General features: G+C 41.4%; 1 protein-coding gene across 3 annotated transcripts in view; it reads right to left on the bottom strand.

The window, feature by feature from the left end:
• Window positions 1-12,784, bottom strand: part of LOC109431649 (sodium- and chloride-dependent neutral and basic amino acid transporter B(0+)) — a 436,299-nt gene that overhangs the window by 411,328 nt on the left and 12,187 nt on the right. For 2 of the 3 annotated variants that reach the window (XM_029874567.2, XM_062852591.1), the window contains exon 1: window positions 10,890-11,262. The exons of the other annotated variant lie outside the window; for it this stretch is intronic. The gene's annotated coding sequence lies outside the window, so the exon portion shown is untranslated. Of the gene's footprint in view, window positions 1-10,889; window positions 11,263-12,784 lie in introns of those variants that run through there. 3 annotated transcript variants of the gene reach the window in all.

Raw genomic sequence — 12,784 nt, 5'->3', positions numbered from 1 at the left:
TGTTTGCCCGGTTTGTACTGGATTTCATAGTCAAACTCCTCTAAACGCAATTTCATTTTGATCAACCTATCATTTGGCGACTTGAGATTTAGAGCGTAAGTGAGCGGCTTATGATCAGTAAAAAGAGTGAACTTTCGGCCAAACAAGTATGGTCGAAAATATTTACACGCCCAATCAATAGCAAGGAGCTCCTTTTCGATAGCCGAATAGTTCTCCTCAGTTTTTGTGAGCGTGCGCGAGGCGAATGCAATCGGCTTATCATGGCCAATGGGGCCCTGAGATAAAACCGCACCTAACGCGTAGTTAGAAGCATCCGTTGTTAAAATGAATCGCTTGGAGAAGTCTGGATATTGTAGCACATGGCTACTAGTTAGAATACTTTTCAACCGATTGAACGCGGAAACAAATTCATGCGTATGTTCAATCTTTTCTCCTTTTCGTAACGGCTGAGTCAAGGGTTTGGCTATCTGTGCAAAGTCTTTGATGAACTTGCGGTAATAACCAACTACTCCCAGGAATCCTCTAAGCTCAGTTTCGTTGTTGGGCAATGGCCAACCTTTAATAGCACTTATTTTTTCTGGATTAGGTTTCACTCCCTCGGGAGTAACAATGTGTCCAAGAAAGGCTACCTCTTTCTGAAGAAATTCGCATTTATCAATTTGAATTTTGAAATTGTATTTGCGAAGTGTCTCCATAACCTTTTTGAGGTTAACCAAGTGTTCCTGTAAACTAGTGGAATAGATGATGATATCATCCATATACACTAAGCAACGTACCCCGATATGCTCTCGGAGAACGTTGTCCATCACCCGCTGGAACGTGGCAGGTGCGTTTTTCAGTCCAAAAGGCATTCGGACAAACTCGTAGTGTCCGCCTTCGACACTAAACGCAGTTTTTGGAATGTCTTTTACATGGACCTCTATTTGATGGAACCCTGAAGCAAGGTCCAGGGTTGAAAAGTATTGACACCTTCCCAACTTATCGAGTATGTCCGTGATATTGGGGATAGGGTATCGATCATCGGTGGTTTTTTGGTTGAGTTTCCGGTAATCGATTACAAGTCGCCACTTTCTTGTACCCGAAGCGTCGGCCTTCTTGGGTACGACCCATATTGGCGAGGACCAGGGACTGTTCGATGGACGAATTATTCCTTGGTCCAACATTTGTACGATTTGTTTTTGGACCTCTTCTCTATGACAGAAGGGGTAGCGATAGTTTTTCGAATAGACGGGTAATTCGTCCTTCGTGTGAATGGTATGTCTTACAGCATTGGTGAATGTTAATTTTTCATCATTTGTGTAGAATACCTCTGGAACCTGTTTTAAAACTTTGAAGAGTTTTTCTTCTTCTTCTTTGTTTAGATGGTCCGTTCGAATGTTTTTCGTAAGGTCTAATTTAACCTTTATTTTATCTTTGGAAGATTGGCTAGGAGCAATCTCTTCAAAATTCAGGAGTTCTGTAAATATCGCCTCATTGTCGATGCTCATTACTGCTGGTTTATTACTCTGGTTGATCAACGGGAAGGTGGCTATACCATTATGAGCATTGTATACTCCTGAGGGTATAACGACATCTGGACCGATCATAATGTCATGTTCAATTAAGAAATCACCGTCTTTTATTCGAACGGGAAATTCTTTCACTAAGGTCTCGCCTTCGTGGAAGTTGAGTTGTTCCTTAGTTGGGAACTTTTTTTTTAGTGTTATCGTTGTATTGTTTATTGCAAGGGTATTCGATGCTGTGTCAATTACCGCACCGATAGTTCGAAGAGATTCAAATCCGATCAATCCGTCAAAAAAATCATGGAATCGGAACAAGAAGAATTTTAATTTAGGTAGGTCTTTTATAAAGTTGACAAATGGATTCACATATGTGTACTGATTAATACGATGCGTACCGCTCAAGTTCCTAATAGTTTGCTGGGGTCCAGTTGCAATACTACTAGCAGGTATCAGCTCAGGGGTAATGTAATTTTTATTTGCCCCCGTATCAATTAGAAATCTCAGAGGTCTGCCGTCTCTTCTGGGTATTTCTAGATACGGAAGGAAATTATTTTTCATTCCGGGTTCTGTTGATCCGGATCTGTACAAAAATTTAGCTCATCACATTGTTCCGTCTGTGGATAAATTTCTTGCTGTTGTGGGTTGTTGATGTAAGGATCCTCGGCATAGGGGAGTTCGGTAGGAATTTCTTCCGAACTTTCGTGCGAATTTACTTGTGTAGGTGCTGTCCTTTGGTAAGGAACTACTTGCTTATAACTGTTCTGACCAAAAGGGTATCTATTTTGACCCGATGGATCGGGTTTAATCGCTTGAGGTGGCGGAGACGCATTGTTTGAAGACGCATTACCTTGGAATCTGTTAAATGATGGGTTTTGCGATGGAAATGGTGGGAATCTATTGCCGTAGGGTGTGTGCTGAACTGAAGGAAAGGGTTTGTATGGTGGTCTAGAATTTTGCCAGCTATTTTGTGGTTTATTTAGGGCTGGTTTTTGAAAGGTGACTGGTTGTTTAGGGAACTTATCCTTTTTTCGTTGAGACGCGTTGTACTGCTCTATTGCGCTTTGATGCGCTTCATTCAATGAGACCGGACGAGACACTCTAGTGAGTGTCGAGTAGGGTTCGTTCAAACCATCAATATACGCGTTGGTTACCATGTATTCATAGCTTGTTGCTAGTGGTTTAGCACACGCCGCCGTGTCGTTGTCGAGAGAAATCTTGGCTATTATATCCGCCAAAAGTTCTCTGCATTCATTATAGAAATCGGTAATGCTTCTCGAGCCTTGTTGAAGGTATGATATTTTGGTGACAAGTGTACTGAGATCTCTCTTGTCCCCAAAATATTCTCTCAAAGTGCTTTGTATATCAGCCCACACAACCGGGGTATGGTTTGACACCAAAGCTTCGTTAGCTTTATCAACGATTTTGTCTCGTATAATGCTAGTCCATAGGGGCATAGCACGATCGATGTCTTGCTGTGACGGGCAAGTTGCTTCCGCAAATTTAATTTTATCTTCGACTGATTTCAGCCAGGTTGCTAGTAATTTGGGGTCGCCGGCATACGGTACGACCATTTTAATTGCATCAGGAATCCTAGATGCATCGAAGTTTGTAGGTGACACTACTGAAGGGACAGGTCGGACCGCCGAAGCCTGCCTAATTTCCTCCAAATTTTGTATTTGGAGCCGTTGAGCCTCCATTTGGTTGGTGAGTTCATCAACCAACCTTTGTAAAGCCTCCATATTCCTAGTTATCATACACTTTATTCACTTCTTATAACTAACACTTTATTCACTCCTTATAACTAACACTGAATAGATAAAAAAAAAGATCACTTACCTCGAGTCGACTGGTATGCAGCCAGCGACGCAAAGAGCGGGTAAGATGATTTGGTCGGGCCTACCGAGCGTTCTGGTTCCTTGGGGCGCTCTTCCTACGTTGGTTCTGCCGGTGATGATCGCTTGTTGCAGCTTCTAGATGAACACAATGTTTCCTATCTGCTTTCACACTACGATTTCACTATGAAACACAACGGGTGGCTATCCCCCAAGTCGAGACTGCGCCAGCTTTGAGTTCGGCTTTAGGATCGGGTTTTTTGACGTAGGACTACGTCTCTCTTTTCTATACCGGGTGTCATTCTAAATTTTCAGAAATCAGCCGCGTTACGTTTAAAGTGGAGATTTTGAGCGTTAATAGCTCAGCCATTTCTTGTTGAATTTTCAAAATTTTGGCACCAATCGATTGCAAATCTTTACACCAATTATGTCCAATAATAATATTTGCTGTTTTTCAATAACAAACTATTGAAAAATTGGGAAAAGTGAACCCATGTTTATTCCAGCCAATCACGATCGAGCACATTTTGGAGCACATTTTGGATGCTCCCGTCGAATATAAAAGCTACTGCTTCTTCGCATCTTCCCTCATTTGCCTTTGTCGTCTCGAGGTGAACGCATCGAACGAGAGCTGCCCACTTTCTTCGTTTGCGTTTTCGCTCATTATTCTTTGACGGCCGTGTTGGCTCGGCGTCGGTGGTTGTCGGCAAGGGTGCTGTTGCACATTCGCCTTCTAACCGTCTAACGCGGCAGACGAAGGAAAGAATACGTTTCATCGATTGCTCGGCGGTGGTGGCAGAGGCAGCAAAATCCACAGAAAAATCAGCGACATACGAATTTGCGAGTTGCGTCGCTGTCCTCGGGGCTCGGTCCTTTCGCCGATTGATTGGCGGTGGCGCATTGATGATAGCATCAGGAACATCCAGGGCAACAAGCGGCGGGCCAATTTTCGACGGCGTTCAGCATTCAGCACGGAGGAATCCAACACGCATTGCGTGGCATGATAAATTCATGTCATTTTTTGTCTAAAATCTTTCAATATTCAATCGGTTCTTTTCAGGACCATAGAAAATTATTCAAGAGTTGTGAATCAGATAATTATTTCATTCCATCATGGATCGGTAAAAGTGTGGTGCAACCGAAAAGTGAAAGATTGAATGCTTGGTGGCCCCGCAAGAATGATGATGCCGGCCACTAATGGTTCCATCCGGAATTTATCAACCCTATCCGAACCATTTTTCGTGAAACATCGATAAATTATAACGTTGTTCGAGTTAAAATGATCTTAACCTTACAATATTTTGATTACTTTATTCGTTAAATGGAAATTTTCTCATTTCTCGGTTGATTAACCGTTTCAAGCGTCTGGTGCATGCGGGGCGGGTCATGCAAATAAAATATACTGAAAAGCCAGCCGAATGGGAGGAGCTTCATCTGCTAATCTAGGGCATAAAAGCTGCTCCCTCTGATTTCTTTCGTCATTTTCGTTGGATCAGTCAAGCAGGGTGGATGTCACCTCCACACCTGAGCAGTACCTAGCGGCGACTCTCGGCTATCGTGCTGATAGCGTCATGAATCTTATCCACGGCAGAAAGCGGCCTACCAATTTTCGGTGGCATCCTGCAGGATTAGCACGGAGAAAACCAACACGCATTGCGTGGCAAGGCGGTTTCATGCCATTTTCTTCCTGAAATCGTTACTTTATCAAACGGTCCTTATCAGGATCACCAAAAAATGATTCTTCAAGAGTTGTAAATCAGATAATTTTACTCCATCAATCGAGAAAAGTGTGGTTCACCCGAAAAATGAATGATTGAATTCCGGCCACTAATGGTTCCACCCAGAATTCAGCAACGTATTACCCTATCAGAACTATTTTCCGTAAAACATTGTTTAACTCTAACAATTTTCGAATTAAAATGATCTAAATCATCCAATATTTTGTTTACTTTAACGCTTAATGATTTTTTTTTCCATTTCTGGGTTGATTAATCGTTTGAAGCGTCTGAAGCAGGCGGGGCGGGCCATGCAAATGAAATATTCTGGAAAGCCAGCCGAATGGGAGGAGCTGCATCTGCTAATCTAGGGGTATAAAAGCTGTTCCCTCTGATTTCTTTCTGGATTCCGCCAGACTGAAAAAATGTCGAATGTCGGGTTAAAGTCGGGTCAATTTTTATCGAATGTTGGGCCACTGTTGGACCAACATCGATCAACTATTGGGTCTATGTTAGGTTTGGTGGCTAAAATCAAAATAGGTGAATGATAGGTTGATGTCGGGTTTGACGTCATCAACTATGGTAAAAGCTTTAAACCTACAACACCACAAATTTATGCTTCCTAGCTGGGGCTCAATTGAATGATGTGCCTTGACTGAGGCTGGAGCTGAAAATTAGTAAAAGCTCGAGATCAGTCTTACCCAACCAATCACAATCAAGCATAGTTCTGTGTGGCGACACGACGAAACTTATATAAGTGGTGCACACACTCATTTCGATCATTTCATCGGCACACACAGCAGCGGACGGACAGCACCGAGCGGCAGCAAGATCCCAAAAAAGATCCGCTTCAACGGATGAGCAAGCGGGTGGCACCGCCCTCTGTCCAATGAAGCCTCGATTCTTTTCGGATCCATCGGCAGTGGAGGCAGTAGCGGAAGCAACATCCAAAGAAAAATCCGCCTCGGCAAACGAAAATTCGATTGGCGTCACTTTTCGTTTGCCGGGGCCCCGATTCTTTCATGGATTGCCGGCGGCAGCAGCAGCGAGATCCCAAAAAAGATCCGCTTCAACGGATGAGCAAGCGGGTGGCACCGCCCTCTGTCCAATGAAGCCTCGATTCTTTTCGGATCCATCGGCAGTGGAGGCAGCAGCGGAAGCAACATCCAAAGAAAAATCCGCCTCGGCAAACGAAAATTCGATTGGCGTCACTTTTCGTTTGCCGGGGCCCCGATTCTTTCATGGATTGCCGGCGGCAGCAGCAGCGAGATCCCAAAAAAGATCCGCTTCAACGGATGAGCAAGCGGGTGGCACCGCCCTCTGTCCAATGAAGCCTCGATTCTTTTCGGATCCATCGGCAGTGGAGGCAGTAGCGGAAGCAACATCCAAAGAAAAATCCGCCTCGGCAAACGAAAATTCGATTGGCGTCACTTTTCGTTTGCCGGGGCCCCGATTCATTCATGGATTGTCGGTGGCAGCAGCAGCAAGATCCCAAAAAAGATCCGCTTCAACGGATGAGCAAGCGGGTGGCACCGCCCTCTGTCCAATGAAGCCTCGATTCTTTTCGGATCAATCGGTGGTGGCGGCATGGGTGGCAATGAATTATACCAAAATGGTTCTTTTAAGGGCCCCAAAGCTTCCGAAAGAGTTATTTGGAGCATTATTCAATTATTTCTAAAAATTCAACTAATTCTAATTTTTATAGTTTAGTTTATCGATAAAGTTTAATTTTTATACTAAATATACACCGCTGTATATTTGGTACAGTCGGAACCCGCTCGTTGAGCCACAACCTCCACCCAACCAACGAATTCGATTCGCTAGTTGGGTGAAGTGACAGCAGCACAAGGGGCGTGCGCATTGTTTTTTTTTTAAATCATGTTTAGGTTGGAAGCAAAAAAGAAAATTTTCAATTTGTTTCACATTTAGAGCAAAACTGATATGTTTTGCAAGATACATATATGGCCAATGCGAAAAATAAGTATTTTCACCCATTTTTAGTCGGTAAAGTGAAAATATAGATGTTTATGAAACCATCCGGACCAAAAGCAAGCACAAAACGCTTTCAATGATCGACAAAATAAAGATTGCCGATGTTTTGCATTTGTTTCGAAGTAATTGTACATATTCTTTTTTGTTTTAAGAAATATGAAATAGAAATTCTTTTCGATTATCAGTAAAGTTTAAGAAACCAGAAACGCATTAGCTCGCCCCTCGAAATTACAGATTGGTTGTCATTTTCAGTTTGACATTGAATTATGACATCCAGGTACTTTTTAGTTGGCTGACAGCTCAACTAACGGGGCCCCAACTAAAAAGCCACCCAACTATTAAGCCCCCAACCAGCGGGTCATGACTGTATTTGAAATTCCAAATTTACTGTCAATGTCATTCCAATCGAGTAGGATACCTGTCAAATGCGCTTTAAGGTTGAAGGATTCGTCATTGACATATTCGTCATCATTGAAAGTTCGAAAGCAGTTTTCTCATTCTAAACTGAAATTTCTGCAGTGAAAATAAGTTCACTGTACTCCAATCTTCAGCCGCAATACAGTGAATACATTTTCACTGCGGAAATTTCAGCTTAGTACGAGAAAACTGCTTTCGAATTTTCAATGATGACGATTATTTCAATGACGAATCCTTCAACTTTAAAGGCATTGCTCGGCAGCATCATCGTCATGATACGGGAATCATCATTACCAGCAACAATCGCCAGATTTCGAGTCTTTAGCATATAGTGATTTTACTCTGCCGTTATTTTTGCTGAATAGATACACGTTTACTTCATCTGTGAGCCCCAAATTCTTTATTATGCGTTAAAAATTAGTCCTACGTCAACATTGCGGTTATGTCTCAGACATTACACACTCCTAGTTTTAAAAAACAAAACAGAACTGAACTCGTCGATTAATGGATAAAGACTGGCCGTCGTTTATTATTTTAAGCTTACAGAGGCCTGCCTAGGAAGAGGAATGGTTCCCTGGCTAATTTATCATATGCGTAATTGGATCGCGTCGTCCGGTGGCGCGATGCTGACATGCTGGTTTCAGTGAGGTTGAAGACAGGTGTGGATTCCGTGGAAACTGCTGATCTTGCTCATCGTCCGTTGTGTGGCTCGTTCAAAGTTGCTAACGATGTTGCTAACTGTTGTTGTTGTTGTTGGATGTCTCCTAGTTGGCTAAGTATGGCTTCTTCGGAGTTGGGGCAAACTGATGCGATAACTTATATATATATATATGGAGCAGCTGACCACCTCAATTTGCGGTTTATGCTCCCATAAGCTACAGCACAAATTTGAGCTGAATTGATAAGGTCTTAGGTATCGCTCGACTAGTCTAAAGTTTATATGGCAAAACTGGTACAAATATGTGCAGGAATGGTATAGTTTTAGTTTTCTGCCACTAGATGGCACTGAAAGCGTTCAATAACCCTTATTTTTAGTATTATTATAGGGAATTCTATGCGGAACATCTTTGTTGAAGATCGCTAGGTGATCCGATGCTTGCTAAAAAAAAAGTTGTACCCTAGACTTAGTGTATCGAAAAAACAACCAGTTTTTATTGATGCTATTCGATAATGTGTTAAAATCACCACGTCAAAATTATTTAAATTATAAGTTTTGAAGCATATCTGCATCATTACGTCTCGTGTATCATTATCGGGCTTTTACACATTACATTTTACTGATTTCGTCTTATTTACACAACAAATAGTAGAACCCGAAATGTTATTGGGCGCGCTAGTGTAAAACATAGGATCTGAAAATATTTTCTCATACCACCACGTTTTTGATTATTAATGGTTTTATATTTTTCACAGTTCACTAGAAATATGGTGCATTTGATGATGTGGGATTTATGTTTTTATTGCAACCCTTTGATGAAATATTCCTGTTTGAAGGTTAGTGCAAAACTACCGCGCACCCTGTAAGTCAGAGAATCTAACGGTGGATGCAAAGTATCTTAGAATTATGTATTCTAGTAGCTAAGCACACAATATGCATTCCCTTCGTATTCTAAACGTGCGGAATATTGGCCCAATGTCACTCCGCTTTGGTCTAATGACATCCCACACGATGGTAGTTAATTATTTGAATCAGTATTGACGTTATTGTACAGTTACAATAACAGAATCAGTTCCTATGAAGGAAAAGTAACATTTTTTTGGAAAACAAAACATTTAAAATAACATTGTCAAAAATTTTGGAAGAATTCTTAAATTCTAAAAAAGGTTTCAAAAGATAGTATAACAGTATTTCTGCATTAGATTTTTTAAAGAAATTTAGGAACAAAGTCTACGCTCCATACAAATTTTAAAATTTTTGTATGGACAAAAGTCTACGAGGGGGGAGGGGGGGGGGGTCTGAGATGTCCAAATTTTGGTCTACGTGGTTTATGAACAGCCCCCTAGTTGATGAACGTACAGTAAAATTTTGAGAATATTTGAGGCACTTTTCGAAAAGTTACATGTAGTTGAACATTTTTTGAAAAGTGAAAATTTTACCTTTCCCGATCATTTTGTCTATACAGGGTTACACCCTTTCCCTTTCAGATAAAAGAAATGTGGTTTATGGAAGGACTTCTCTGCGGATTTAATATAACCATTTAAAGACAAGCTATTTCGCAGCCGCTGCCGCAACGACGTTGAACTCGAATCCATTTATAGTCATCTGTTTCATCGTCGGGTTCATAATAGATCCCTGGGGCCCCCAAACGGCTAAATCAATGCACAATGGGAAAAAATAGATATAAAACGCGAATAAATTCAATATCTTTGCTCGGAGTGAATGGATTCGAATGAGTTTTTGACACAAACTGCAAAAATCTCTACAGTTTCAGATAAGGAGGGTGTCATTCGCTGCACGATGCTGGAAATCAGTATATCGAGCCCGTTTTATCCCAGTCTCTCTATTTTTCACCATTTTTGGAAAATCCTGGAGTGCAAAATAAATGATTAAATTCGTGTTTGTGTAAAAACTTCCGTAGTATCAAATGGAGCTGATTTGGCTCACCGCACGGCCTTAAAAATTGAAATATCTTCAAATAACCCCGATATTCCCTATTTCTTTGAAATTTCGCATGCTACTTCGCCCGGAGTGGAACACTTTTCATAAGAGCAGGACCAACTCTATGTCAAATTACCGATACTATGGAAGCTTTTAAACAAATACGAGTAAAATGAGTATTTTATTTTGTACGCCAGTCGGAAATAGATGAGGATTTCTCAAAAAGGTGTGTGGGAGAGAGCGGGGTAAAACGAGCTCAATACACTTATTTCCAGTATCGTGCGGTGAATGGCACCCTCCTTATCTGAAACTTTAGAGATTTTTACAGTTTGTGTCAAAAATTCATTCGAATCCATCCACTCCGAGCAGAGATATTGACGCGTTTTATACCTATTTTTCCCACTGTGCAATGGTTCAAATCATCAACGAAATCCATAGTCACGTCTACTTCCTCCTAGTCAACGTAGAGCAGGAGGGTCAAGATTCATAATGTATTTAGCCTACCCATATGCTTTCATGTTGACAAAATTACTATCAGGAGTACCGTAAACTAGACGGTTGGCAGTATGTCAAATTTAAACATGAGGTTGAATAGCAAACACTATGCAATGCAAACATTAAAAACAAAACAAATAGTGTTTAGCAGCATTGATTTAAGTATGATGGGGTCAAATATTATAAATAATTAATCTTTGATGGATTTTAAGGATGAAAGTACTACGTTGAAGAGAGTTTTCCCTATGACCGAGTTAAAATTGTTTCATACAAAAACAACCCACCTTAGTATGCAATGCATACTATGCATCCATCACCTAGTAATTGATTTACTTACCGTCTCAAGCAGCAACCGGCAATCGCGACAGACTAATTGCAATCGGCTCTCTCAATCGGTACTTGAAGCCAACACTCAGAATCACACATTAGTGCATCGGGGGGAATCCGTCAAGTTTATCCAATCTGTAGCTGCGACGTTGTTCATTGAAACACTACAGCCATAACGCTTTAATCGATTCGTATCTCGCCTTCGATTTCAAGTACCATCACACACCGACCACGTTTCATTCGAAGTTCAATAAATTACTCCAATATTGTGACGACTTAAATGTATGATGCGCGCATGGCGACGTCGTTTGGCTGGCGGCACCCGATCAAGTGTTTCTGTGTGTGCTCGGCTCTGCTGTGCCAATTGTTGATTCAGGTTGGAACTGGAACTCATGGGATGTAAACTAACTTCAGACCACTTGAAATCGAATTCTAAACACACTTGTTATTTTTCCAGCTCACCACAGTGTTCCTCTTGCCCCGTCACCATTAGGTTTTATATAACGAGACGGGTTTTTCATCCCCACATCACGCGGTACACCCGTCTCGTCACCCATGATCCCAGTGCTCGTTTAGGTACTAGATAGCTACTAACCGATAGAACACCAAGCACAAACCACCTCAGCAATTATTCTTCCATCACGCATACAGCAATCCGGGTTCATGTCTCTGATTTGCGGCACTGCACTGCACTGGTACCCGTTCGGGTCGGTCGACACAAGCTCCGTTCTATTAATCTAGCATTAATTTTCGCTCGCATTTGTAATTAATTTCAAATTTTTCGTTTGCTCGTTTTCGTTTAAGCAATGATTCCATTCTTCTGCTTGCATGCTCTTTTTCCCAAACATTTCGGGAAGGCACACCAACCGCACTTCCAATCCAACAACGTTCAACCCAAGTACAGACAGTGGTTCCCAACCAGCACTTGTATCCCTGCGCCGTAGAGCTAGTGCTGCGATTGTCTCTCGCACAATTACGAAAGCTCTCACTCATACGTCTCTTGTCTCTCGGCAAAACGGGAGACGAGCACTTGCGATTGTGTGAAGCACACCCTTTTTTCGCACCGCACGGTGCATGCCGCCAATCCCTGCTTGTATACTGAAGTTGGCTGTTAGTATAGATTATTTACTGTAACTAAACGATCTATCTGATATAGAGAGGACTACTACTTATATAAATAGATATCAAGTATGAAATATATATAATTGGTCTACATTTGTTCAGGATAAACTAGCCTCTCAAAATCTCATGAATACAGAAAAAAGATGTTTTTCTCATGACATCCCAATTGGGAAGGACCCAGCTTCTATATGTTAGTGTTCAATGATCACTTACACAGAGCTGGCTTATAAATTTGACATATCGAACTCTATTTCCAAAGAATATAAGAAAGCTCACATTACGGAAACTTTGCCGGTAAGCGAGCACACATGCCCTAAGCATGGATCTTACTGGCTGAGCTGCATGGTTTTTGTAGAAGTGGTTGCAAAATATACACACGAAAAATTCGATTGAAGGTTTCAGCAAAATTTTGCTGAATTTTGGCGAGCTGAAGGTTTCAGGAAAAATTTTGCTGAAATTCAGCAAAATTTGCTGATTTGTTCAGTAAACTCTGCTGATCACCAGTAACGTTTTGCTGAAATTCAGCAAACTTTGCTGAAAGTTCCGCAAAAAAAAATGCTAGACTCTTCAGCTCGGCAAAATTCAGCAAAATATTGCTGAAAGCGTTTGGTGTGTAACAATGTATTTAGTAAAACAGCATCTGATATTGGTGCCAAATATTGAGTTTTGAACAATTTCATTGAGAAATTGTATAAACTGAACACATTCTGGAAATGTCCCGTAACTATGTACAAAGCATCAACAACTTGGGAACCCTTCACAAACCCATTCAGCTATCTGAAT

The sequence above is a fragment of the Aedes albopictus genome, chromosome 2 (assembly GCF_035046485.1).
Source record: "Aedes albopictus strain Foshan chromosome 2, AalbF5, whole genome shotgun sequence".
NCBI lineage: Eukaryota > Metazoa > Arthropoda > Insecta > Diptera > Culicidae > Aedes > Aedes albopictus.
This window is presented reverse-complemented; position numbering and strand designations above follow the sequence as displayed.